The sequence below is a fragment of the Rattus norvegicus genome, chromosome 18, assembly GCF_036323735.1.
Source record: "Rattus norvegicus strain BN/NHsdMcwi chromosome 18, GRCr8, whole genome shotgun sequence".
NCBI lineage: Eukaryota > Metazoa > Chordata > Mammalia > Rodentia > Muridae > Rattus > Rattus norvegicus.
Window position 1 is genome coordinate 16,478,378 of NC_086036.1, and position 26,170 is coordinate 16,504,547.

The following is a 26,170-nucleotide window of genomic DNA, read 5'->3' on the forward strand; positions in this document are numbered from 1 at the left end:
TTCAACTCTTTCCCTTACTCAGTATAAACCCAATGTATGCAGCCTGAGTGGAGACAGGAGGCCTCTGGCTGAGGCCCCTTACCACAAGGAACTTGGCAGAGGTTTAGGACAGCCTTCTAGTAAGAATGAATAGAAAAAAACCCCACTGTATTAAGTTAGGGTTTGGATGAAAATCCTGACTGCCTCCTTCCCCACTTAATTTCTCCAATATCAGCATTATTATGCTTCCAAAGGTAGTCAATAAATTTTTAATAGTTCAATCCTGTATCATCCATTTCAAAGACTGGGAGCTAGCTTTTTGGCTATTCTTTGCATGGTCTTTTGAGATGTTTCTTTTTCAGAATTAATTTTTTATTTCCTTTGAAATGGGGTCAGCTTAGTGTATCACATTTCTTGGGAATTTCATAAAATGTGAAGTGTGCTCAAGCCAAATACTCTTTGTTGTATTTCTAGTGATATTTGGGCTAGAAAGAAGAGGAAATGGCGACTTTCATGTTCCATGATGATGGGAAAGGTGACTTGCATCAGTTGATGTGCTGATGTAAAAGGTGCTTGGGGCCAAAAGTGATTAGACCTTTTGGTCCATTGTAGCTGAGCTGTTACCCTTGCCTCACTGTGAAGACACTCTGCCCCTCCCTACTCTGCTAGGAAAGCAGATGTGTGGGGTTGGAATCTGGATCTCCACAGACAGCTGGCTGGCTGCTCGTCCAGTACCTGGTAGTAAGCTGTGGGAATGTCACGCAGCCTACAGGCCCTCTGGTCACTCTCTGTGGAGATGTGGCTGGAGTGAGCGTTGTCTTGTGAGCAAGGCCACCCCAGTTACATCAGTAGACAAAAGGAGTCCTAGCTTTTTAAACTGTGACCAGGACCCCACGTGGGGTAGCATAATTGCATGTAAAAGTTATGAAAAAAAATGTTAACAGTTAAAAGTTTCTGAACTTGTGATAACCAAAGTTTAACTCAACATTAAATATGTAGTTAATCTGAGGTATTTCAGACGACATGTGCCTGTGTTACATCACATGACGTGACTTCGCTGTAGCCCTGGTTCTGAGCACACAGGTGCCACTGCGTCATGAATACTGACACACATCAGCTCAGTTTGGGACTTTTGTTTGTTATGAATTACAGTTTTTTTGCTATTCACAGAAAGTTTTCTGCTCTTGGGCTAATGAGATGGTTCCGTGGATGAAAGTGCTATTGTGCCAGCCCGAGTTTAGTTCCTGGATCCCACAGCGGAAAGAGAGAGTCAACGCCCAACATTGTCCTCAGACTTACATACACAGGCCCTGGCGAGAGCACAAATGTATGCATGCTTTGTGCCCATGTTCACTCACTCTCTTACACACTTCTTACACACACACACACACACACACACACACACACACACACACGCAACATAATTGTCAAAGAAACATCTACTTTTCTAGAAACATAATGGTTTAATTACAGAAAGCAAAGGCCTTAAGTATTTTCTGCTATTATTCCTTAGTACATGAGTATCAAATTAGTTATCTTTGGATTGTATTATTAGAGCATTTGATTTTAATAATTGCTCTTTTAGATGCTTTCTTGAGTTTCATAAAATTAAAAGCATTAAGTGAACATTGTCTTAGATTCAGGACACAGTCTCCAACTTGATGACATGGCCTTAAACACACTTCTGCTATTTTGTACTATGTATTTACGAGAAGCAGAGTTTCAGCACTGACGGCTAGAAAATCGAACCATTGATCCATTCTAAAAAATGGGGCTCTATCTGCTGAGGCTTTTCTGAAATATTCAGCCCCAGTTTAATCCTTTTATGTAAAGATAAACACACACACACATGCATCTCGTTGGTATTCAGATCTGCTTTAGCCATCAATAAATGTCAAAGTAACATGTAGACCAAAGAATAGTTTTAATTATTTTTGACATTTATTATTGTGGAAACTAGGTTTGTGTGCCTGTTTTACATACATGTTCACCTGATGATGTGACAAGGGGGTCTGATTGAATGGAGGCTTACAGTTCTAGGGAATACAGCCCAGCAAAGGCATGGTGGTAGGAGCAAGAGGCAGCTGGCCACATTTCATCTACCATCAAAAAGGAGAAAGTGCTGGCTACTGGTGTTCAGTCTTCTCTCTCTCTCTCTCTCTCTCTCTCTCTCTCTCTCTCTCTCTTTCTTTCAACTTTAAACTGATCTCCCTGTCCCTTTGCACCTGTCCTCTTCCCTTGCAACCTTTCCTCCAAAAGAAAAAATAATCTTGTGGGAGCTATAGTGTGTCACAGTGTATCCCACAGTATACCCTTTGTCCACACTTCTTGTTAATGTTCACTGCGATGAGTCATTGGTCTGGTTTGAGACCCCTGGTTTCTGCTACACCATCAATATTGGATCCTCACTATGATCCTCTGAGATATCCTGTAGTTGCCCTGTGTCATGGAGATCCTGCAGCGCTGGCCCCTTCATGTGCTCCCACAGTTCATCGATGGGACAGATGTTGGAATGGGCCAACTCACAGCCCTGGATCTTGGCCTAAGCTGGTCAGACCACTGCCTCTCCCATACCCACACCACCAGAGCAGGCTCTCCAGGACTGACCTGGCTAACTTATTCAGTGCAGCACAGCAGCTGCCAAGAAGCAGGGTCAGCTCTCCTATTCTCGTGCCATTGGGGCTGGCTCACCTGAACTCTCACCAGCAGGGCCAGCTCTACTGTGCTGCCCAGTTGAGGTGCAGGGCCTACTCCCTAGAGTGCTGCAGCCAGTGAAGGGCAGGGCCAGTTCTCCTGCTCTTATGACCTTGGAGGGCAGCTCTCCTGATGGCTACAGGTGGTGAGAGGCAGGGGAGGAAGGGTATTTCTCCCTCACCCAAGCACCACACATCAAATAAGTTGTGGTACCAGCTCTCCAATGCTCACACCCTCAGGGCCACCTCACATTCCCCAATCCCCCACCCCCTGTCCTTGAAAGCGAAGCCTACTCTCCTGAGTGCTGTAGCCAAAGGGGCAGAACCAGCTCTTCCACTCTGATGACCCTGGGGCCAGCTCTCCCATTTTCCCAGGTGGTGAGGAGTTGGGGACTGGGGGACACTTCCCTCCCATCCATGCCACCACACAAGAGACAAGTGACAGGATCAGTTCCCCCATGATCACACCCTTGGGGCTGGCTCACCTAAGAACCAGGGCCACTAGGTGAGGGGCAGTGCCTGCCGGCTTTCCTGCTCTCATGCTTTTGGGATCAGCTCCCATGATTCCAGATGAGGGGTGAGGGCAGACAGCTCTGCACATAACCTCAGATATCAATTTGGCCCTAGGCAGCAGCCCAAACTAGGCATGTCCACCTGGCCCTTTGTGGTAACAGACACCTCTCCCCACCCCCACACACACACCACCAACCCCTCTCCACTGCATATCCACACACCCGGACATGCCCCACAGTGGTAGGACCTCACCATGGCCTTAGGTGTCCTTATCACCTACTCATATCAGGCTGTTTCTAACCACCCTTGAGTCTCCAGTTCTGCCTCTCTTCATTGTGCCCACATCGTTTGCTTCTCTTTCTCCTCCTTCTCTCCACCACTTACTTGCTCATCTGATTGGTTCCAGGGGCCTCTGGGTATCTGGGGCCACCTCGGGAGTGTTCTCAGGAGTGCTATTCCCCAATCATGTTATGCGGCACCAGGTCTTCTTGGGCATGGTCTGCCCATCTGGGGCTGCATGGCATAGGGCAAGGGTTGTCTCAGGCTTGCTCTGCTACCCCCGCCCCCAGGCCCTGTGGTGCTAAACTCTATCTTTTTTATTTGATCTAGAATCCCAACCCTTAAAACTATGCTGTCCCCACATTTAGGTTGGGTCTTCCCACTTCGTGTAACTCTGGCTGACACACCTGATGCTATCTCTTCAAAGAGTCTAGATCCTGTCAAGTTGAAAATCAAGATTAATCACAAAATCTTTTGGGATCCTCAGTAGAAATATTTACAAAGCACTAGTCTGAGTCATCTGGACTAAGTTAGATTTCTGACAAATCATGTATTCTTGTAAAAAGGGATTGAGTCGAAAGGTTACCCCAGGGCCCGTGACTGTCCTGTGTGCAGCAGGATATGAGAATGTATCCTTGCGATCGCTCATGCAACTCAATGGGTTTCTTGACTAAAACAGCTGGGTCTTCTCTGCTTGCTTGGTTTTTGCAGCTTTGTGATCCAGAGTCAGCCTTGCATTGGCTGCTATTTCTCACTTGGTGGTTGACAAGAGTGATGGCCACAGAAGAGCTTCCTGAGCCAATGTTCTGTCTCCTGCTGGTCACTATGCTGTCCCCTCACTGGGTCAAATACTAGAGTGCACTTGCTAAGAGTTCCCACCATGAGCACCAATTGTCTATAACATGCAGCCCTTCGTGCGACATGTGTGTGGGTGGATAGATGGTGGTGGAAGTGAGAAGATATTTATACCACCATTGTGGCAGGACCTTCTCCTGGCTCTGTGTTTGTTGGGTATGAAGCTATTTGGACTTTCTAAAGTCTTACACACACTCAGTCTTCTGCTCTGTGTACTGACTCTTCCACTGCCTGTAGCATATCTCTCTGTTTGTGCTGCTCTTGTGTCATGTGATTTCCCCATTTTATAGAGTATTTGTATTTGTCATGTCTATCTAAAAGGAACAGAATGGGGAGGGGCAGGTAGAGAGAGAGGCTATGGATCTGGAAAATTTATTAGAATGGCTTATGGGTTGTAGCCCTGATAGACCGACAAAGAATTCCTCTCAACAGAAAGGCCAAAGATTTGGAAGTTAAGTTCATGAGACTGGATTTTTCAACAGTCTTCCAGCATCTGATACAATGCTGGAGTCCTGAGGAATGCTGGTCTTCAGTCTAAACTAGAGTCCTGAAGAAATAGGTTCTAATATTAGTGAAGAAATACCTAAGGGACAGGACTGATAAATTTGACAGAGTGAGGGCAAGCAGCCCCAAAGCAGAAGCTTCCTTTTCTCATGTCCTTTTATGTGGCCTGCCACCAGGTGTGGCCCTGATTTAGGCAATATCTTCTGACTTCAAGCGATCCAGATTTAGGGTGAGTCTTCTCTCCGAGATAGATCCAATTAAGAAAATCCTTCATAGGTGTGGGCTTTAGTCAAGTTGACAGCTAAGATTAGCCATTACAATACCCATAACTATTTGTCTCTGAGATAAGTTGAAGGTTGAAATCATCCGTGAGGACTACACCCTTCTCTAATTTGCACCCAGACCCTCCATGTCCAATTCTGAGAACTTCATATAGTTCCTGGCTCATGGTAGACTCTACAGTGAAGGGATCTCCTATCAACTGTAGTGTATGAATGTCTGTAAGAGAACAGACCCTTCGTACAATGTTAAGACAGAGAAGTCTTAACGACTCCCATGATAGAGCATGTCACAGGCAGCAACACGTTTACATGCATGTGAAGAGGCCCATGGCATCTTGGTGTTCTTGGCTTGTCCCTTCCAGGCTGCCAAACAGGAAACTGAAACTAATTGGGTGATTTGAGGTGGACTGCTGGCAACAGTGCTCTGTGTTTCTGATCACAAGGCCCCAAGATTCTTGGGACTAGAGTTGGTCTGCTTGTCACTCACTTTCTTCTTTCCTGCACAAAGGGCAAATGCTGAGAGACCCAAAGAACGAGCGAGCGAGCGAGCGAGCGAGTGCAGAATGTGCTCGCCCCTCCTGCTGCGAGTTACACATCCCTCACCTGGTGGGGCTGCCTGGTATCCTGCCTCACTTCTCCCCTTTCAGCCTCAGATAGCGTTGGAAGATCTCCCGAGTGGTCCGCTGGCCAATGAGTGATCTCATTTTCTCAGAGGTTATCCAAAGCCAGCGCCATATGCCCCATTAAATTCTATGAGCTTTCTGTCAATTAAACTTCTTATTTTGACTCTTTTATCAGATTACCCCTGGATGCTTTTCAGTGCTGAAAAGGCTGACATCACTGTCCAGCTTCTGTTCATTTCAGACAGCTGGCAGGAGCCCGTTATTGCACACATCCCTACAGCCTGCTCTCTGTCAGTGTGCTGTGCAGAGTTCTGGCTCATCTCACTTCTTTGCACAAACACCCTGATGATGGGATTGTCCTAGCTACACAGAATGGGATACATGGTGCCTGATAGCTCTGTGTCCCAGGGAGGACCTCAAACATATCTCACTAACTTTTGCTATAAAGATGGTGTCTAGAGAGCAAGCGGTCTCTTCCTGCTTTGATTCAGAGAAAGGCCTGGAAGAGCTTGAAGGGGCTAGAGACACCATATGAACAACAATGCCAACCAACCAGAGCTTCCAGGGACTAAGCCACTACCCAAAGACTATACATGGACTGACCCTGGACTCTGACCTCATAGGTAGCAATGAATATCCTAGTAAGAGCACCAGTGGAAGGGGAAGCCCTGGGTCCTGCTAAGACTGAACCCCCAGTGAACTAGACTGTTGGGAAGAGGGCGGCAAGGGGGGAGGATGGGGAGGGGAACACTCATATTGAAGGGGAGGGGGAGGGGTTGGGGGATGTTGGCCCGGAAGCCGGGAAGGGGAATAACAATCGAAATGTAAATAAATTCTCAAGTTAATAAAGATGGAGGGAAAAAAAACTTAAAAAAAATTTGCTAGAAAGGCATTGCTGACTCTGCATGGTGCTTGTCTGCATTGAGCTAAGCAGCATGTCTAGTTGTGATGTCCTACAAGCTTTGGTGGCTGTTCTTAGATATATGGCAGCATTCAATACAGGTAGGTTTGAGCGGAATTTCCCTATCAGGTTGGTAGACTCTGACATTGAGTTCGTCTGATGCTCCTTGCTGAGCTGACTTCTCACACCATACAGCAGTGTGGGGTGAGGAGCCAGGCTTCTTTTGAGTGTTCTCACCATTAAGATTTGGGAGCGCTCATTGAATGCGGAGCCAGCTCTCGGGGGTCTCTGTGTGGTCTCGTCATCAGCACAGCTGGGCCTACACGCAAGCAACCATGTCTAAGGGACCTGCAGTTGGCATTGATCTTGGCACCACCTACTCCTGTGTGGGTGTCTTCCAGCATGGAAAGGTGGAAATAATTGCCAATGACCAGGGTAACTGCACCACGCCGAGCTATGTTGCTTTCACCGACACAGAACGATTAATTGGGGATACGGCCAAGAATCAGGTTGCAATGAACCCCACCAACACAGTTTTTGATGCCAAACGTCTGATCGGACGTAGGTTCGATGATGCTGTTGTTCAGTCTGACATGAAGCACTGGTCCTTCATGGTGGTGAATGACGCAGGCAGGCCCAAGGTCCAAGTTGAATACAAAGGGGAGACAAAAAGTTTCTATCCTGAGGAAGTGTCTTCAATGGTTCTGACAAAAATGAAGGAAATTGCAGAAGCTTACCTTGGAAAGACTGTTACCAATGCAGTGGTCACCGTGCCAGCTTACTTCAGTGACTCTCAGCGACAGGCAACAAACGATGCTGGAACTATTGCTGGCCTCAACGTACTTCGAATTATCAATGAGCCACCTGCTGCTGCTATTGCCTATGGCTTAGATAAGAAGGTCGGGGCTGAAAGGAATGTGCTCATTTTTGACTTGGGAGGTGGCACTTTTGATGTGTCAATCCTCACTATCGAGGATGGAATTTTTGAAGTCAAATCAACAGCTGGAGACACCCACTTGGGCGGAGAAGACTTTGACAACCGAATGGTCAACCATTTCATTGCTGAGTTTAAGCGAAAGCACAAGAAGGACATCAGTGAGAACAAGAGAGCTGTCAGGCGTCTCCGCACTGCCTGTGAGCGGGCCAAGCGCACCCTCTCCTCCAGCACCCAGGCCAGTATTGAGATTGATTCTCTCTATGAGGGAATTGACTTCTACACCTCCATTACCCGTGCTCGATTTGAGGAGTTGAATGCTGACCTGTTCCGTGGCACACTGGACTCTGTAGAGAAGGCCCTTCGAGATGCCAAACTAGACAAGTCACAGATCCATGATATTGTCCTGGTGGGTGGTTCTACCAGAATCCCCAAGATCCAGAAACTTCTGCAAGACTTCTTCAATGGAAAAGAGCTGAATAAGAGCATTAACCCCGATGAAGCTGTTGCCTATGGTGCAGCTGTCCAGGTAGCCGTTCTATCTGGAGACAAGTCTGAGAATGTTCAGGATTTGCTGCTCTTGGATGTCACTCCTCTTTCCCTTGGGATTGAAACTGCTGGTGGAGTCATGACTGTCCTCATCAAGCGCAATACCACCATTCCCACCAAGCAGACCCAGACTTTCACCACCTACTCTGACAACCAGCCAGGTGTACTCATCCAGGTGTATGAAGGTGAAAGGGCCATAACCAAGGACAACAACCTGCTTGGGAAGTTTGAGCTCACAGGCATACCTCCAGCACCCCGTGGGGTTCCTCAGATTGAGGTTACTTTTGACATTGATGCCAATGGCATCCTCAATGTTTCTGCTGTAGATAAGAGCACAGGAAAGGAGAACAAGATCACCATCACCAATGACAAGGGCCGCTTGAGTAAGGAGGATATTGAGCGCATGGTCCAAGAAGCTGAGAAGTACAAAGCTGAGGATGAGAAACAGAGAGATAAGGTTTCCTCTAAGAACTCGCTGGAGTCTTATGCTTTCAACATGAAAGCAACTGTTGAGGATGAGAAACTTCAAGGCAAGATCAATGATGAAGACAAACAGAAGATTCTTGACAAGTGCAATGAAATCATCAGCTGGCTGGATAAGAACCAGACTGCGGAGAAGGAAGAATTTGAGCATCAGCAGAAAGAACTGGAGAAGGTCTGCAACCCTATCATCACCAAGCTGTACCAGAGTGCTGGTGGCATGCCTGGAGGAATGCCTGGTGGCTTCCCTGGTGGAGGAGCTCCTCCATCTGGTGGTGCTTCTTCAGGCCCCCCATTGAAGAGGTCGATTAAGTCAAAGTAGAGGGTATAGCATTGTTCCACAGGGACCCAAAACAAGTAACATGGAATAATAAAACTATTTAAATTGGCAAAAAAACAAAAAAAAAAAAACAAAAAAAAAAGATTTGGGAGCAATCTGCTTTAGGTGATTTATACCTGTGACAGAAAGGTCTGGTGGAAAATTCATGTTTTTCCTTAGTTTTTTTTTTTCATTGAAAAACTAAAGAGACAAGATGTTCAAGAATAGTTTTACCTCATACCATATCTGTGTTTTAAAATTACAAGGAGGTTGAGGTGACCTCAGGCTTGAAAGAGCCACATTGAGATCCATAGAATGTTGGTTAGCGGCATCTGGATCCGGATCTCAGACTGGGCTCCCCACTGGGCATTGCTCTGTGAGGGTCTCCTGGCTTCCAGGAACATCACTCGACCTTGAGAACTTCTACTTCTTCAACAAGGGGAGATTCAGTCATGTTGGGGTGGGAATACACAACAACAGGAGTATTGGGCTGTCTTTAAGGTAGAAGACTTCAATACTCTCATCTGTTAATAATGTTCCTGATGGGGCTAAAGAGATGGCTTAGTGGTTAAAAGCACAAACTGCTCTTCCAGGAGTCCTAGGTCAGTTCCCAGTATCCACCATCAGGTACTTAATACTGCCTGTAACTCAAGTTTCAGGGCATCTGACATGCTCTTCTGGCCATGTCACTCAGGTATCTCCTGGGCATCTGAACACACATGTATTGAACATATAGGCAAGCAGGCACACACAAATGCACATAAGTAAAAAATTTAAATTATGTCTCTCACCAAGTATGTTCAATAAATTCATTTTAACTATCTTAGACTTTGAAATAGTTTATTATTTATATCTATTTATAACATTTCCTGGTGTGATTTTTTTTCTTTACTGACAACTTGCTCTACTCTCTCTTTTGATTAAGAACTGTGTTGTGGGCATGGGCGGGGTAATGGGTTAGTTTTCTCTGTGTTATTCTGCCTCCTGGGATCCCTCTGGAAGAAGAATGGCCCCTCAGTCAAAGGTCTTGCATTTTCACCCATGATATTTCAGTCTTACATCTGCAGAATTCATTTGGATGGTTAAAGGAACAATGGAATTCTTTTGTGAAAGACTTTGTTACCAAAACCAAATGGCTTTCTGGGAAAGAGTTTAGTTTCATCCTGGGGTTCAAAGGTCTCTATAATGTGGTTCTCACCTTGCTGGATCGTCTCACTGGCCGCTCCTTAACTGACACCAGCTTGGTAGTCTGCCAACTGAGGCTTAGCAAGCCCATGTGTGACACCAAGATGTTGGTTCTATGAAGAATATCATGTCTCCTGCCCTAATGACAGCCTATGAGCTCTGTACATGTGCCCATGCGTTCAGGACAGGGCTCTGAATCAGCCCTTAACTCTGTTAGCTCTATCCTGCCTACTTGCTCAGATGAGTAATCCTTCAAGAGGCTAGACTGTGGATGACATGTGCCTTCTGTGACAAGGACCCTATGAATGGCTTCTGAGGGGTCTTGCATGCTTAGGCTCCATGCTCACATGCTCCCAGTGTGGAAGGGACAGAGGAGGACTTTGGGGAATGAGAAGGTGAGGTGGTAAGAGTGAGAACGCTGTTCTTCAGAACCTAGTGTAAGCGCCATCCATGGCGTTGCTCCTTGTAGAGGGAATTCGAGGTGCTGATCTGCTGCTGGGGTTTCTGGGGTTCACTTGGGTCAGAAAGGTCATGTCACTCAGGCAAAACAGCTATTCCCTGGAGTATGAGGTGGACAAAGTTTCCAAGGCTTAAAGGAACTGCATGGTCTACTTATCTTAGGCAGGGATTCTGGTAACGATGCCAGCCTGCAAGGATGCCTCTGGGTTTCTTCACTGCAAGCACAGAAGGTGAGGGCTGAGTACTGAGAGGGCTCAGGGTGGAGAGGGCCCTGGTCCAGACTCAGGGTGGTGAGGTCACTCCAGGACTGAGGAGCAGCTGAGCAAAGGAAGGATGTGGGGCCCGAGCGGAAGGTGAGGGGAACAGTGATTGCCAGAAGTCTCTGTCTAGTCTCTGCATGATGAGGCCTGAGCGGACTGGTGTCAGCTGACATTGCTGACGGGGTGAGGAAACTCGGGGTGCTGTCATTTAAGTGGCCACATGGGCAGTCGAGGGAGCAGCTCTTGAGGCATGTGGTAGAGAAGGAACTGCTCGTGGGATGTTAAGGGGAATGGTTGGATTTTGGATTTCTGAGGGGGGATGGGGTTGAGACACTATTAACTTACCCCCGGGGTTTGGGCAGCATCAGCATTAACTAGAGACAGAGGCTAGTTAGCCGTGAGAGCCACTCTGGGTCAGAATTGGCCTAGGCTCTGGGTTTGGGTAGACCATTGCCTCTCCTGAATCTGTAGGAACGAAGGACATGGTTATGGCCACTTTGGCACAGGGTCAGTGAAGCCATTGCTGGAGTGAGGTGCAGTCAGAAACTGTGTGTGTGGAGCTCTAAGTAGAGTTGGGTACAAGGGTGCAATCTGGTGACCCTGACACATAGGGGCACAGACGGATGCCAGAGAGAAGCCAGGAGCAGTGGGAGGACATCTGAGGCACAGGCAGTGTCATCTGGATTCACGGGAAAGCGAGCAGCGCCTGAAGCACAAATTCTGGCCTTATCCCAAGTATCAGGGCAGCAGCTCAAAGACATGGCCTCAGTGGAAGTGGAGACTACTGGCCATTGAAGTGTGAGCTCAAGGCTGGGGAATAACCCAGTCAGTGCTTGCCCCACATCTGTGAAAACATGGATGTAATCTCCAGAATGCATGTTAGGAAAAAGGGAATCTGGGAGTGGTAGCTGCCTGTAGTATGGAGTTCAAAGGCAGAGATAGGCAGACCTTTGGGATAGCCTAGCCTAATCCGTGAATTCCAGGCCAGTAAGAGACCTTGTTTTCAAAAAGGTTGGAATAAGGCTAGACAGATGGCCCAGTGGTTAAGAGCACTTTGCAGAGGACGCTGATTTGTTTCTTGATACCTACATGATGGCTTATAACTTCCTGTAGCTCAATCTGCAGAGGGATTCAACATCTCTGGCCTCCAAGAGCACTGACACACACACACACACACACACACACACACACATGCACACATGTGCTCACGAATGTGCTCACACATGTGTGTACATGTGTATGTATGTGTGTGTACACAAAAATTTTTTGACTATTTTTCATGTGGAAGGGTATTTTTATTATTTTCCTACATAACATCTTAATATACACACCATTTGCTTTTTCTCAGTTGGTAAATAAAAGACATAAAGCAAAATTTTCTTGATAATTCAGAGAATCAAGGGCAGTCATCTGTCTTTTAGAGGATCCGGTTCCTTATCACGTCTGTGTTAACTGTGCGGGTGCTAGTGATGTTTTGTGGTGAGGATCACCTTGCTGAGTTGTTCTATCATGGGTCCTGGCACAAGTTGTTTACTCTTTTCTTTTAACTTGGTGTCTAGCACATATTCATGCATTTCTTCATCATTATGAAAAAGATCTGGTTGAAGGATGGGTTTGGTGTGTCTGTGTGGGATGCCCACAGAAGGTGGTAGCACACTAATGTGCTGTCATCCGATGGCAAAGTGAGCTTTGCTTTGCAGTTGTAGTCATCCAGAAAAGAAGAATATGTAGATTTGTGACTCACTCTAGATAAAACTCTATTTTGGAATGAAAAAAATGCATCCAGAAGTTCTTTTTGATATCACCCATTTTACTGCTGCTGCCATAATCCGTGTGCCTACCATCTTGCTTCTAAAATAAATCTTTTATACATTAAAAATATAAAACATCTTCGATGCCTTGTGTGAACCACCTGAGGTTGTTGTCTGGCCTGTGTAGTGCACATATGTACACATGAAAATGCACATTTGAACTGTGCTGGTTTGTTTTAACTGTCAACTTGACACAACCTATAATCACCAGGAGAAGAATCTTAAATAGGAATTATCTAGATTTGGTGGTCTCTAGGCATTCATAGGAGGGTAAGAGTTGTTTTGATTTTTATCTCTTATAGAAAGACCTAGCCTCCTGTGGGCAGCACCATTCCCTAGCAAAGGGTCCTGAGTAAGTGACGAAATTAGTTGAGAGCAAACCAGGATCCATACATTTAGTTTCTCTCTGCTCTTGATTGTAGATGTGGTGCTTTAAATTCCTGCCTTGTCTTCCCTGGCCTGTAACCTGGAATTGTAAGCCAAATAAACCCGTTTACTCTCTAATATTGTTGGTTTTTTAACAAGATAGTTTTATCACAGCAACAGAAATGAAACTAGTATACACACATGTGTTCTCTCTCTCTCTCTCTCTCTCTCTCTCTCTCTCTCTCTGTGAAAACATTTAGAGACTAACAGCCTGAGTTTAGTACCAGGAGCTAAACATTCTCAATGAAATTTGCTCATAGGTAAACCAGGGACTAGGCAGCATCTCTTTCACAGGCTAGGGTGGGATTAAATGGTGGGAACATGTGTGCTGTGTGTGATCTTGTCATAGCACACAGTGAGACCTCTGAAAGTGCTTGCTTTGCATGCATGACAGGAAAGAAGGGACAGGTGAGGACTGTGGAGGCTCTGGCCAGGCGAAGGGTGCCAGGCTGCTTGCCTTAGGTGCTGGCTGAGTGGGTGCTCTTCGCAGGGCATATAACCAGAGGAGCTTCCCTCCACAAACACTTGTCTTCAAAGAGGACTTTAGCCATGGCTCTGTGAGTGACACAGAGCAGAAGGCACTCAATTAAACTAATCCCAGGGTTGGGACTTCTAAGTGAGGCCTGGAAGCTCAGCACTTGCTGTGTGACTGCCCTGGGGTTACTGATTCCCGAGTACTGAGTTGTTATAACTCAGGTCTAGTTAGGACATGAATGCATTTGAGTTGGAGACGATAACATTTTGCTTATTTGAAATTAATTGTTTCCCCGTCATCAAACTGACTGCAAAGCTTCCTCTGTGGAAACTGTTCTTAGCTTGCCGACCAAGGTGCTAAACCAGGTTTGGCGCCTGGGCTCTGCTTTGCCAATCCCCGGCTTATATGTAATTGGCTAGGAAAGTTCTCTGGTCTTTACCAGTAGTGGTCCTTGGCAAGTACTGTTTAATCTAAATCTAACCACCATTATGTAGGAATGTTGTAACAAGTTGACTTTAAAGCATGGGTCTTTGTATTTGTGTGATCCTGGAAGAAAGTCTTGATGGCCAGGAAGTCTCCTTGTCTTGGGCAAAATTAACAAAAATAGTCAAGACAGTTGTGGAGGATGACACTGATAGACCCTGCTATGTCTCTTCCTATTGTTTCTCTGCTTTGGGCTTCAGGTCTCTGCTCTGCCTCTGTCACAAGCTGCCCTGAGGTCAGAAAGTTCCTGGTGGCAGAATAGGAGCCTGAGCATTGTCCTCCATAGGATGACCCAAGAGGAAGGCTGAAGGAAGGGCCCATCTGCTCTTTTACTTCAGCTAGCAGTGTCTGAGGGGTGATCCAGAGGTTCTGCATGACAAGAACACCGGCATTTGGGACACACTTCCTAGGCTGGCATTCCTGGCCCTAGTACAAATGCCCAATAAATATTCCCTTTTCCCCTTAGTTCAACTGAAACACCATGATTTTTCAAGTGGAACTTTTTCTAGAAATAACAATAAAAGGGAAAGAAAAACAACGGTGGGAAAAAAAGAGCAAACTCAGAGGTGTCCAGTGTAAAACTTGACAAAAATGTCCAAATCTGACTTAACCTGAGGCAGCTGTGGGCTCCCCCAGGCGGACTGCTCACTCTCTTGTGGCTTGTAACCTTGGCTTCTGTTCTTCTACCTGGCTACAGGGTGATTAGGGTTTTGGGTGCAGCATCTAGGATACAGCTTCCAGGGCCTCCTGTCCTTTACTTCAGAGGAGACCCCTTTACCCCTCCATTGCATCTTCACTCCTAGGTGAAAATGTCCTGTAAAAATGTCACTTCCCATGTTGTTGACAGAGTCTCCCCTAATTCACATTTGCTGTTGAGCAAGGACCCCAGTTCCCACGGCATCTTGACATCTACTCTTGTCACCGTTGCTCTGGGTCTCTCTGTTACCACACTTGGCCACCTCTTGATACTTTTCCATGCTGGTCTACATAAGCAAGGGCTGGAAGAAACCATAAAACTGGACTACTCAATGGACAGAAAGAAGCATTGGAGGAACGAACTTCCTGACTGCCTTTGAGAATAGAGGGCAGCAGTTTGGCGGGAAGCAAGCAGATTTTATATCATAATCAGTGGAATGTTGGTCTTGGAGCAGATATTAAATTAATCAGGGTCCACATGCCCTTTGCCTGAGGTAGCTGGGGGGAAATCAAGGGAGCAGTGTCTTTCCTGCTAAACAGAAAGCCTGCCTTATGAGACCTGCCATCCTGGTAAACACAAATGGAGTAAGAGGTTCCCAAGGAATGCTGGGATTCGGCTTCCTTTCACTCATCCTTTAAATCCTTTCAAATTATCCTTCTGTTTACAGTTAGAGTCCTTCTGTTTAGGACATTGTCACCAATGCTGCCATTTGGACGTCACAATCCCCAATAGTGATCTCGTCCCTGACTGTAAGTACATCATTACCCTGGATGACCCAGGAGTCAGTGAGACCACACAGGGAACCTGGACTTTGCCTGGATCTGGTGACAATGAGGATTTCTTTGTCCTCATTGATAAGATGGCAACAGAGGAGACCAGTGGGCCATTAGAACGCGTACTATTGAGCAGCTGAGGTAGGATGACAGAGAGCAGTGTGCAAGGATGAAATCGACTGCTTGAAGCCATAACAATTGTAAACACGAATCAAACAACGCAACCACCAGGCATGTGGGACAGAAAGGCTAGAGCCAAAGAGAGAGTCAGAGAAGTTGGTAGTTATGTCTGGAAACTTCAATATACCACTCTTCACAACCCACAGATCAGCTGGAAAGAAAGTCACGCAAGTCACTGACATCTTGCCCAGGAGCTTTGGTAGAACACACCACCCAACAACAGCAGAATACGTATCATTTTATTCTGATTATGCTTCTTTATTATGGCTGTTCTTAGTGTATGAAACAACAAGCTTCATTACAGCATTCCCATCATGGATGTTTTCCTCCGTTCTTATTCCCTCCTCCTCTGGCCACTTTTTCTTCTCTCCTCTCCCCATATCTTTTCTCTTGCCACAAATAATCCTCCCTCTGTCTTCATGTCCCTGTCTCTCCATCTCTGTCTCTCACACGCACATGCATGCACACTTCTCAAACCTACATTTCACATGTGAGAGACAGTGTGGTATTTGTCTCTCCAACCCTGGTTCATTTCACTCAGCACAGTGATTCCCACTTTCACCCGTTTTCCTGCAAATCTTTGTTCTCTTTTATGTGAGAGTAAAACTGCACCATAGGCCTATGCACACCAGTTTCTTTATCCCTTCATGTGTTGAATGCACGGAGGTCAAACCTGTATTTTGATTGTGAGCAGTGTTGCAGTGAACACAGACACACAGATCTCTTTGGTGTATTCACAGTTAGATCCCTCAGGGAATATACTTAGGAGTGACGTGGCTGGATCAGGTAGTAGTTCTGTTGCCAGGTGTTTGTTTTATTTTCTGCTACTTTCACCTCACTACTGTCTGCATTAATTTACATTTGTGGCGGCATGTGTAAGAGTTCAAATCACAGCCAGGTAGTGGGGGCCGACATCTTTAATCCCAGCATTCAGGAGGCAGAGGCAGGTGAACCTCTGAGATGGAAGTCAACCTGGGCTCTAGATTTGAATCTCTAGATCAAGGTTTACAGAGTTCCAGGGCCACCCAGAGGAACCCTGTCTTGAAAAACAAACAAACAAAATCAAAACCAAAAAGCGTTCAGAATATATTTTCCCCCAAAGGCCCAGAAAAACATACAAGGACTTACTGAGTACTAGCCAGTACAGATCTTAATAAACTTAGAAGAACCAATCCCACACTAGGAGGCGCCGGTTAGCGCAGCACTTACAAAGGTAAGGCAGCAGGGTCATTAGTTTGAGGACAGCCTGGACTATATAGTGAGTTCCAACCTGGGCTACATAATGAGACATTGTCTTGAGAAGGCACACTATTCAGAGTATCTGATCTCTACCCACAGTGGATCAAACTAGAAACCAATAGCTGGGAGGTAACAGAAAAATCTCTCAAATCATTTGATACATAAGCAATAGCTTTCTACATGATTCATAGGCCACAGACATTCTCAAGATGAAGTTTAAAAACAGAGAGAAAGGAAGTGTGAAAAGACTGTAACATGAAGGCTTGTGGCCTGCAATAAAGTGAGACCTGCTGAGGAAACGAGCAAAGGAAGATGGGAACAACTGAGCGAATCCAAAATTAACACAAGGAAAAACCAAGCTCAGACCAGAGGCCACTGACACCCAGAGCAATGGCAGAAAGAAAACCAGTGAAATGGGGATTTTGCAGTTCCAAAACATCAGTTAAAAGCTCTAGTAAGAATTACACAGAAATAAGAATAATTAACGCCAGGAAGGAAATAGGCGCTGTGCCTATAAAGCCTTCAGACATCAGATGAGCAACGCAGCCACACAGGCAATGAACTCATAGGATCTGAGGACTTGAGGGAAGCAGGGCTATGTCCCTTGGTAGATGAATGGTTAAGCTAACAGTGGCCCACGGTGGCCCACCCATCTATGAAAAAGGAAAGAGCTGTCGGCAGGCATAGTTTGGATGGCTCTCATGTGCTTCATGGGTGTAAGAGGCCAATTCCTAGAGGTCACATGCTGTGAGAGACCATTTATGTGGTGTCCTTGGGAACAGCATCATGAGGATGAAAGACGTGGGTTAGAGGGGGGGGTGGATGGGGGTGACATGAGGTAGGGTTTCGTGTGATGGGTAGGTTCTTCATATTTTAGTTTGTTTACTTATTTGCTGTTTTGTAGTTTTTACCAAAATATCTAACATTTTAATTGGGAAGATATACTTGAAGTTAAACAAGCTGTAGTGTGTGTGCAATCTTCAATACTAGCAGGGTAATAATGTTTACACAGAATATAACTGTATTTCACAAACAAAAACATCCTAGTCTACTATGCATGGAATTCTGGAATCATTTCATTTTGGCTGTTTTCTTCCCAATAATTTATTTTTTACTCACTTTACATCCCCATCACAGCCCCCCACTTCCTTCCAGTCCCATCTGTATAAATACCTTCATTTTTTTGAGACAAGCATTTACTATGTACCCCTAACTAGTACTAGCCTTGTACTTACAAGTGCAGCCTCAAGCTCAGAGATCCACCTGTTTCCGCTTCCCAAGTGTGAGATTAAAGCTATGCACAACCACGTCTGACTAAAATAATATTTTGATTTTAATTATGAGCTCATGTATGTGCCTGAGTGTGGGTTTGTGCATAAGAGTGCAGGTGCCCATGGTGTCCAGAAGAGGGCATCCAATCTCATGGTGCTAGAGGTACAAGGGGTAGTGAGTCACTCAGTGTGGTGCTGGAAGCCCAGCCCTCATTCTCTATAGGACAAGAGGTCTAACAGATGCTTGGTGCCGGTGGGTGTCAGAATGCATCAGATCCCCTAGCATTAGAGTTACAGATGGTTGTGGGTTCTGGAAATGGAGCCCTGGTCCCCTAGAACAGCAGCCAGGGCTCTTAACAGATGAGCCATCTCTCCCGACACCAACTACCACCACGCTTCCATAAAACATTCTAGTTACTCCGCACCCCTCTTCAGCACCCCATACTCAGTGTGAACTGCATTAAAAGTCTGTTGTGTGAAATGATGGCATGTTGAGTGAGTGCAGAATTCACGGCACCGTTCTGTGCTTTAGAGTCAGAGCTCAGTGGAGTCCAGACTGTGGTGAGCGCCTGAGGAAAATGGGACAGGATGTGATAAGAAATCTGTGTCATGACTGTACTTAAGCAGTTCACAGAGACTGAAGGCACAATGATGTCCTATAGAAGTTCAGAGGTCAAACCCAGGGCTTGTGGGTAGAAAGTATCCAGATCAACACCAGTGATCCTGACTCCACTGAGGGAATTCTTGTCACTGTCCAGATCAGAAACAGGCCTGCCTTTCTTCTGGTTCGTGTGGGCCTGGAATGGTGAATGAAGATTCATGATACTTTTTTGGGTGCTGGGGGTAGCTGAGTGGCTGAAGTGGAGCCTCTAGGGGACCTTTCCATGGTGGACCTCAGACATGATGGTTAGGTCAACATGAATGAAATCTAGCAGCAGGTAGATCAGACCTAACAAATAACTTAAAATGAACTAGTTTTCTATTATATCACTTTCCTATCTATTTAATTTTAAGAAAATTAAACTGAACAAGATAACTTGTATTATAAAATATAAGTTCCAGGGGATTAAGTAAGCGATGGGGATTTGAGGGTAGTGGGTTTTAGTGAAGTCTCTCAGAATGGAAAGTGGCGTTGGATCACAGTGGGCGACTTTTGGGAGAGGCCAGGCTCTGATGTGGCCATAGGGGTGAAGCCTTGAACATCTGGAAGAGGCCCCGAGGATCCAGTGGGTTCCGGGCCACCCCTGGCTTCAGGTTGCCTGCGTTTAAATCATAACCCCTTTCATTATGTTGTTCCAGCAAATGTGCTTTCTGCAGATCAAAGCAGATTCCTTGATGACACATGTCAAGACTGTGGGCGTGGGGTGGCGTGGGCAGGAAGCATTTGGCAGGTTTGTAGGGCCATTCCCAGGATGTTCCCACGTCGGCTCCCTTACCGGGATTCAGAACAGCCTAGTGCAGTTGCCTTCCCCACTCTTTGGAATGAGTTGAGAGCGTAGGCTAACTTGTAGAATCAGTGCCTCATGGACAAAGGCTGGGTGCTTCTACAATGGGAGTCATCACAGCTGCAAGTCGGGGCTACTGGATGTGCAGCTTTCATGGAGAGTTTAAAGATGTACCTGGGGAGAAGGGGTTCGGGGGACTGAGACGCACATCAGAGCTCAGCCCTGTGGGACTTGCCGGTGGGGGGAAGGTGGCGTGTGTGTGTGTGTGTGTAAGTGTGTGAGTGTGTGTGTGAGTGTGTGTGTAAGTGTATGTGTGTGAGTGTGTGTGTACACTTGTGAGTGTGTGTAAGTGTGTGTGTGAGTGTGTGTGTCTGTGTGTGTGAAAGTGTGTGAGTGTGTGTGCGAGTGTGTATTGTGCGTGCATGTGTGAGTGTGTGTGCATGAGTGTGTGTGTGTCTGTGTGTGAGTGTGTGTGTGAGTGTGTGTGTGCGAGTGTGTATGTGTGCGTGCATGTGTGAGTGTCTGTGTGAGTGTGTGTGTAAGTGTATGTGTGTGTGAGTGTGTGTGTACACTTGTGAGTGTGTGTAAGTGTGTGTGTGTGTGTGTGTGAGTGTATGTGTGCATGCATGTGAGTGTGTGTGCATGAGTGTGTGTGTCTGTGTGTGTCTGTGTGTGAGTGTGTGTGTAAGTGTGTGTGAGTGTATGTGTGCATGCATGTGAGTGTGTGCATGAGTGTGTGTGTGTCTGTGTGTGTCTGTGTGTGAGTGTGTGCATGAGTGTGTGTACGTGTGTGTGTGAGTGTGTGTGTAAGTGTGTGTAAGTGTGAGTATCAGTGTATGTGTGTGAGTGTGTGTGTGTGTACGTGTGTGTACGTGTGTGTGTCTGTGTCATTTGACTGTGCTGCTCTCCACCTGCTCATGTATCACTGTTCCTCATCAGTGCTGTCAAGGGCTGAAGCAGGCACAGGGAAGAGTGCACAGAATCCAGGGAAGGAGAGCTCCTGAGCTGGAAAGCACATCTCAAGGAAGGGGCTGTAAGGAGGCAGCCACATAGCTGTCCATCTGACATCCCTGTTCCTGGCTTGCAGCACACCCAGCCCTTTATGCCCAGTAGGGCTCTACTTTCCTGCCCAGACTGAGTTCTCAGCAACAGGAAGTACGTCAGATCCCACTCGTGTTCTGTTCCTGTCAGGGGAGAGTCGTTGCTCTGTATTTTTGAGGGGACTTGAAAGTTTTGTCACAAAAATCAGTAACAAAACATAAATGTGCCTCTTTAGCCATTCCAAGTAGAGTGGGAAGTGAACGAGGTGTTCGGTCAGTTGTGGGCCGTTTCCGTAAGACACAGGGCTATGGGGATTGTTCCACTGTCGGTGCTGAGGTTCTATGGCTTCCTACAGCCTTCTAAAGCCTAACCTCTGTAAACGCTGGGATTAAATCCCACAGCCACTTTGCGGGGGCAGCATTGGAATTGAACTCTCGAACTGAACTGAACTAAGTTTCTAAGTTATCTGTGCTAGAATCCTGAGAAGTTAATGCCCTTTCCTGAAGTGCTTCGGGATCTTCTGATGGTGGTGTTCCACTTTTGAGACGAGCCCTCTCTGCTCCTGTCTTATCCTGAGGGAGAGGTAGGAGGGCTGGGCCAGCATCTGAAGCCTCCGCACAAGCATTCACCCTTGCTAGTCCGGTCCCCACATCAAAGCTCATTCCCAGATGGGAGTTTGGATCCCATTGGGTAACACTGGAATTAAAAGGCCAGCATACCTTGGTAGGGCTATTTATAACGAGGGTGGCTTTAATGGGTTTCCCACAGGTCTTTGTAATGAGCGCTGCCCTTGTCTTTCACAGAGCTATGTCCTGTGGAAGTAGGCTGGGTCTGAATGGGAGCCAGATGGGGAGCAAGTGCACCAGGGTTTCCGTGGTTCAGTGCCATCCTCTGCCCAGTGCCAGGGGAGGTTAGAGATGCCTCTGTCTGTTTGACACACTCAGATTCTCACTATTTATATAAGGAATGGAGAAACTAGCTTTCCATCTAGTAATTTTCTAGAAAAATGATAACCTTGAAATGCTATTGGTTCCTAAAAATACAAAAAAGTGGGAAGCTGTTTCACCGAGTGTCTGTGCCAGGTTTTATGGTTTTAGTCTTTTACTTGCTGGACACACACACACACACACACACACACACACACACAAACACACATTCACATACACACACACAGACACACACACACATTCACATACACACACAGACACACACATTCACATACATACACTCACATACACACATTATACACACACATTCACATATATACACATTCACATACATACACACATTCACATACACACATTATACACACACATTCACATATATACACATTCACACTCATTCACACATACACATATACACACACATTCACATGCACACAATCACATATACACATTTACACACATTCATACACATATACACATATTCACATACACACATACACGTAATTTACAAATACATGTAATACACAACTTAGAATATTTTAAATAGCATACGTTTGCACGTACATTCATATTATTTGTGTCTATTTTATATGTATACATACACATGTATACTGCTTTCGGAATGCTTCCAAATGAACTTGCTGAAAAGGAGGCATATTGGCAAAAGCTGTGTTTTGTTCCTTTTCTACTTTCAAAAGCTAGACACTGAAACCTCTAAGAAAAAGAAATGTTTATTTAAACACAGAGCGTGTGCACACACATATGTGTGGGTTTACACATCCCCACGTGCATGTGTAGAGATCCAGGAATCGACACTGGCTGTCCTCTGTCATTCTCCACTTCTGTTCTTGAGACCTGGGTTTAGTAAACCAGAGCTTTCTGATTTGACTGCTCTCACTGGCCTGTGATTCCCTAGGATCTGCCCATGTCCTCTTCCTCAGGAATGGCTTGCAGACACATGCTCCCATGGCCAGCTTTCACACAGATGCTGGAGATCTGAAATCAACCCACTGAGCCATCTCTCCAGCTCCTAGAGCGCAAATTCTTAAGACTTGAGATTTGTGCATCGTCCTTTGTAAAAAGGATGAAGTTGTAAAGTTTCATCTTGTTTTATAAGTTTCTGAGTTAGAAGGGGGCACCAGTGTCAAAACAAGATAAGGCCTCTCCTGATATTATATTTAAAACACATCTAGCTTATGTGGAAGCTCAAATATAAGATGGTGTGTGTGTGTGTGTGTGTGTGTGTGTGTGTGTGTGTGTGTGTGTGTGTGTGTGTGTTGTATGATGGCTAATATTACATCAGCTGGCTTGGACTGTTGTCTTTAGATTTATGGTTCAGCAGTTCTCTGAGTATTGCCATGGAGCTGCTGTTTTGCTGTGATTAACTCTTCTAGGGTGGACTGTCAGTGAGCAGATTGCCCTCTCTAGAGGGTGAGGCTGATTTCTCCAACGCAAGTAGTCGTTTTGCAATGAACAGCCAGCCCTTAGGTGAAGTATGTTGGATTTTTTTTTCTGAATCTCTAGCACAAAAGTCATTGGCCCTGATTTTTCACCAGCTCTTTCCACCCGCCAACCCTTCAGGTGGCAGACATGCGAGCCTCCATAATTGTGAGTCAATTCCTTAATTTATACATATATGTTGTGTGTACTTTATATCGGGTATGTATGTACGTCACACACCCTTCCTGTTGGTTCAGCTTTCAAGGATACCATGATCAACACTTCTTTTTTAAGATTTATTTATTTATTATGTATAAGTACACTGTAGCTGTCTTCAGACACACCAGAAGAGGGCATCAGATCTCATTACAGATGGTTGTGAGCCACCATGTGGTTGCTGGGAATTGAACTCAGGACCTCTGGAAGAGCAGTCAGTGCTCTTAACCGCTGAGCCATCTCTCCAGTCCGAACACTTCTTTTTTAGAGTAGCTCACTGGTGAAGATCTTTGTGACCAAGAAATTAAATTGTGAGGTGTTTTCCTTCAAACTTGACTGGTTCCTATAGCCCAGAAGAAATTTAATCTGTCTAGAATAAACCAAAAAGTATATTTTAGGCTAGGTATGTGAGCATGATGTTTACTTTTAGATTACCATAGAAGGCGGCAGGTTTCTTCAGGGCCTTTTCATGTGGACATTGTTTGCTTCTTCTTCTCATCTTCGCTCATCTCCAACCCCCCCCTGCCCCAGTCCTCTCCGTTTTCATGTGCCCTGTGCCCTGTCACCCTCTCTCTTAGCCTCTTCCCCCACCCCAGCCATGGTCTACTTCCTGATTTCCTGACCTTTACCTACACATCATGTATGCAAAAAATAATAACTAGAAGCTTGGATCTGCATCCCAGAGAAAACATGCAATATTTATCTATTCCTTTACCTTGATGTATTTTCCAGAATAAGATTTGATTGCGAACCTCATTTTTAGTATCTGTTCATCAGTCGATGCGCGCGTAGGCTGTGAATAGAGTAGCAATTAACACGGCTGTGCAGGTGTCTCTACCATAGGATTACATCTCTGTGACACAGCTCGCCACTGCGCATGGCGCCTGTACAACTTTAGTCCCAGCCCCTTGGGAGGCTGAGGTAGGTGGATCTTTGTGAGTTCCAGGCCAGTCAAGGCTTCATAGTGAGACCCGTTCTCAAGAGAGAGAGAGAAAAAAAAAAAAAGAATAAAGTATAGTACAGCTAGGTCATAAAGCACTTCTAATTTTACATGTTTAAAGTGTCTAACATTCTTAGCCATCAGGCAAATTAAAACTACACGGAGATTCCATCTCGCCCCAGTCAAACGGCTGTTATCAGGAAGACGAAGGGAACAAAGGCAGACAGGGGTATGGGGGAGAGAAGGTCCCATGAGTACGAGGGCAAGATGCCCAATGTGAAGACAGACGACATTCCCCAGGCTGGTCCACTTCACTCTATGAATGAGCATTCGAAATCGTGCCACCCCTTAAAGTATTTATGGGGAAAGGCCCTGCTTCTTCATGTCTCTCTCAAGCTGGGGATGGTGTGTCTAAAACCTACAGTGGGGTGGAGAGGGAAATGGACACCACCGCAGCAAGTTAAGTCTTCAAACAAAACACATAAAATGGTCTTACAGCCTTTTATAGGCTTCTGGCACACAGTAGGTGTTTGTTAAACATGGCGTACAAAAACTAGATCCTTGGGCCGCTCAGTAGCATCTCCACCTAGAGAACAGGTACAGGTGCAGGTGATGCTGAAGACAGGCAACACCAAGGATGCTGGTGGAGAGGCCATGCTAGAAGCCAGGCAAGGTACCAGCCAGCTCCTCTCACAGCTGAGCCTCCATGACCCAGCTACCTCCTCCCGCCCACGGGCTGTTAACAAGGGGCCCAGCTGCTCCTTGCTCACTACCTGTCAACTTTCCTTTTTACTTCTTGTTTGTTCCCTGGTTAATTGCCTCTGCTCTGTGGGGAATGCTTTATTAGTTGGGGGCCAAAGCCCAGGCATTCTCTGGACCTGATGAATCAGGCTGCGTCTCCAGGTGGCTTTCGGTGTGAGGTACCTGGCCCCTGAGTCACTGGCCAGTCCGGTAGTTGCAGACGCACACACCAACCAGTTCCCTAGTGCCTGTGGACTTGGCAGGAGTTTGGGTGAGCTGGAAAGGTGGCCACAGGCTGGAAAGAGCTGAAGAGAACCAAAGAAGGGTGGTAGAGCAGCCAGTGTGTTTTGGAGGAAACCTGAAAGGCAGGTGAGTGTGGGTGAGCAAGCTGGGGCTTGGCCGCCATGAGCCGGGCTCCCTGCCTCATGGAAATTCTCAGGCCCGCCTCCTCCCCTTCGTATCTTCCCAGTATTTTGCCTGAGCAGACAAATGGCTTCTAGCCACCTTGATATTTTCAGAGAGGTTTCAAAAGTGATGCTACTTTTAAAAATGTGAACAAAGGACGGCTAGCTTTCAGAGGTTGGGCTTTCTTTGATTGAGATCTTAGGTACGTTAACTCTAACACCACTTGTTTATTTCTGAGGCTCGGCTTCCAGTACTATGTCCCAGAGTTGATTAGAGCTCCATGGGACAGTGCTCACAGCTTACCGCACCGTGGTCAGTGGACGTTGGTATTGTGTTGTGAGTTCCGGCCTCAGCTTTTACAGTTTACATATGCTCATCCTGTCTCCTCTCCCCTCTCTGGTCCTCTTTGCTCCTCTTTTCTCTGCTCCCCCTAAACCCCCAGGCTTTAACTTTTGGTCAACAAAAGTTCATTTGGTGTCCAGTGAGCCAGGATTTTGGCATTCGGTAACAAATAAGCCAGGTGCGTCCCTGTTTCATGGAACTTTCCATCCCCGCTGACAAGGCTAGAAGGGATAATGGCGGACGGTGTAACTGCTGTGCAGAAATCTTGAGGCAGGGTGTGGGATGGAGGGTGGGTGGCAAGATAGGCAGGAGCTGTTTTCTGTGTGGCAGCCACTCTGGGAAATGGCCATCTACCAAAGGAAGAGAGGGGGCTGAAGATCCATCCCAAATGTGGGCAAGGTTGGGCTGGGGGACCAGAAGCAGCCTTCCTGAGCCTCGGCAGCAAGGAGACTGTGATAACATATTTGCTCAGAGATGGTTATCAGGC

At 46.2% G+C, this 26,170-nt stretch overlaps 1 protein-coding gene and 1 pseudogene across 7 annotated transcripts in view; both read left to right on the top strand.

Annotated features, from left to right (window-relative positions):
- Positions 1 to 26,170, top strand: part of Fhod3 (formin homology 2 domain containing 3) — a 432,679-nt gene that overhangs the window by 210,548 nt on the left and 195,961 nt on the right. The window lies entirely within an intron of this gene.
- Positions 6,813 to 9,082, top strand: Hsc70-ps2 (heat shock cognate protein 70, pseudogene 2; annotated as a pseudogene).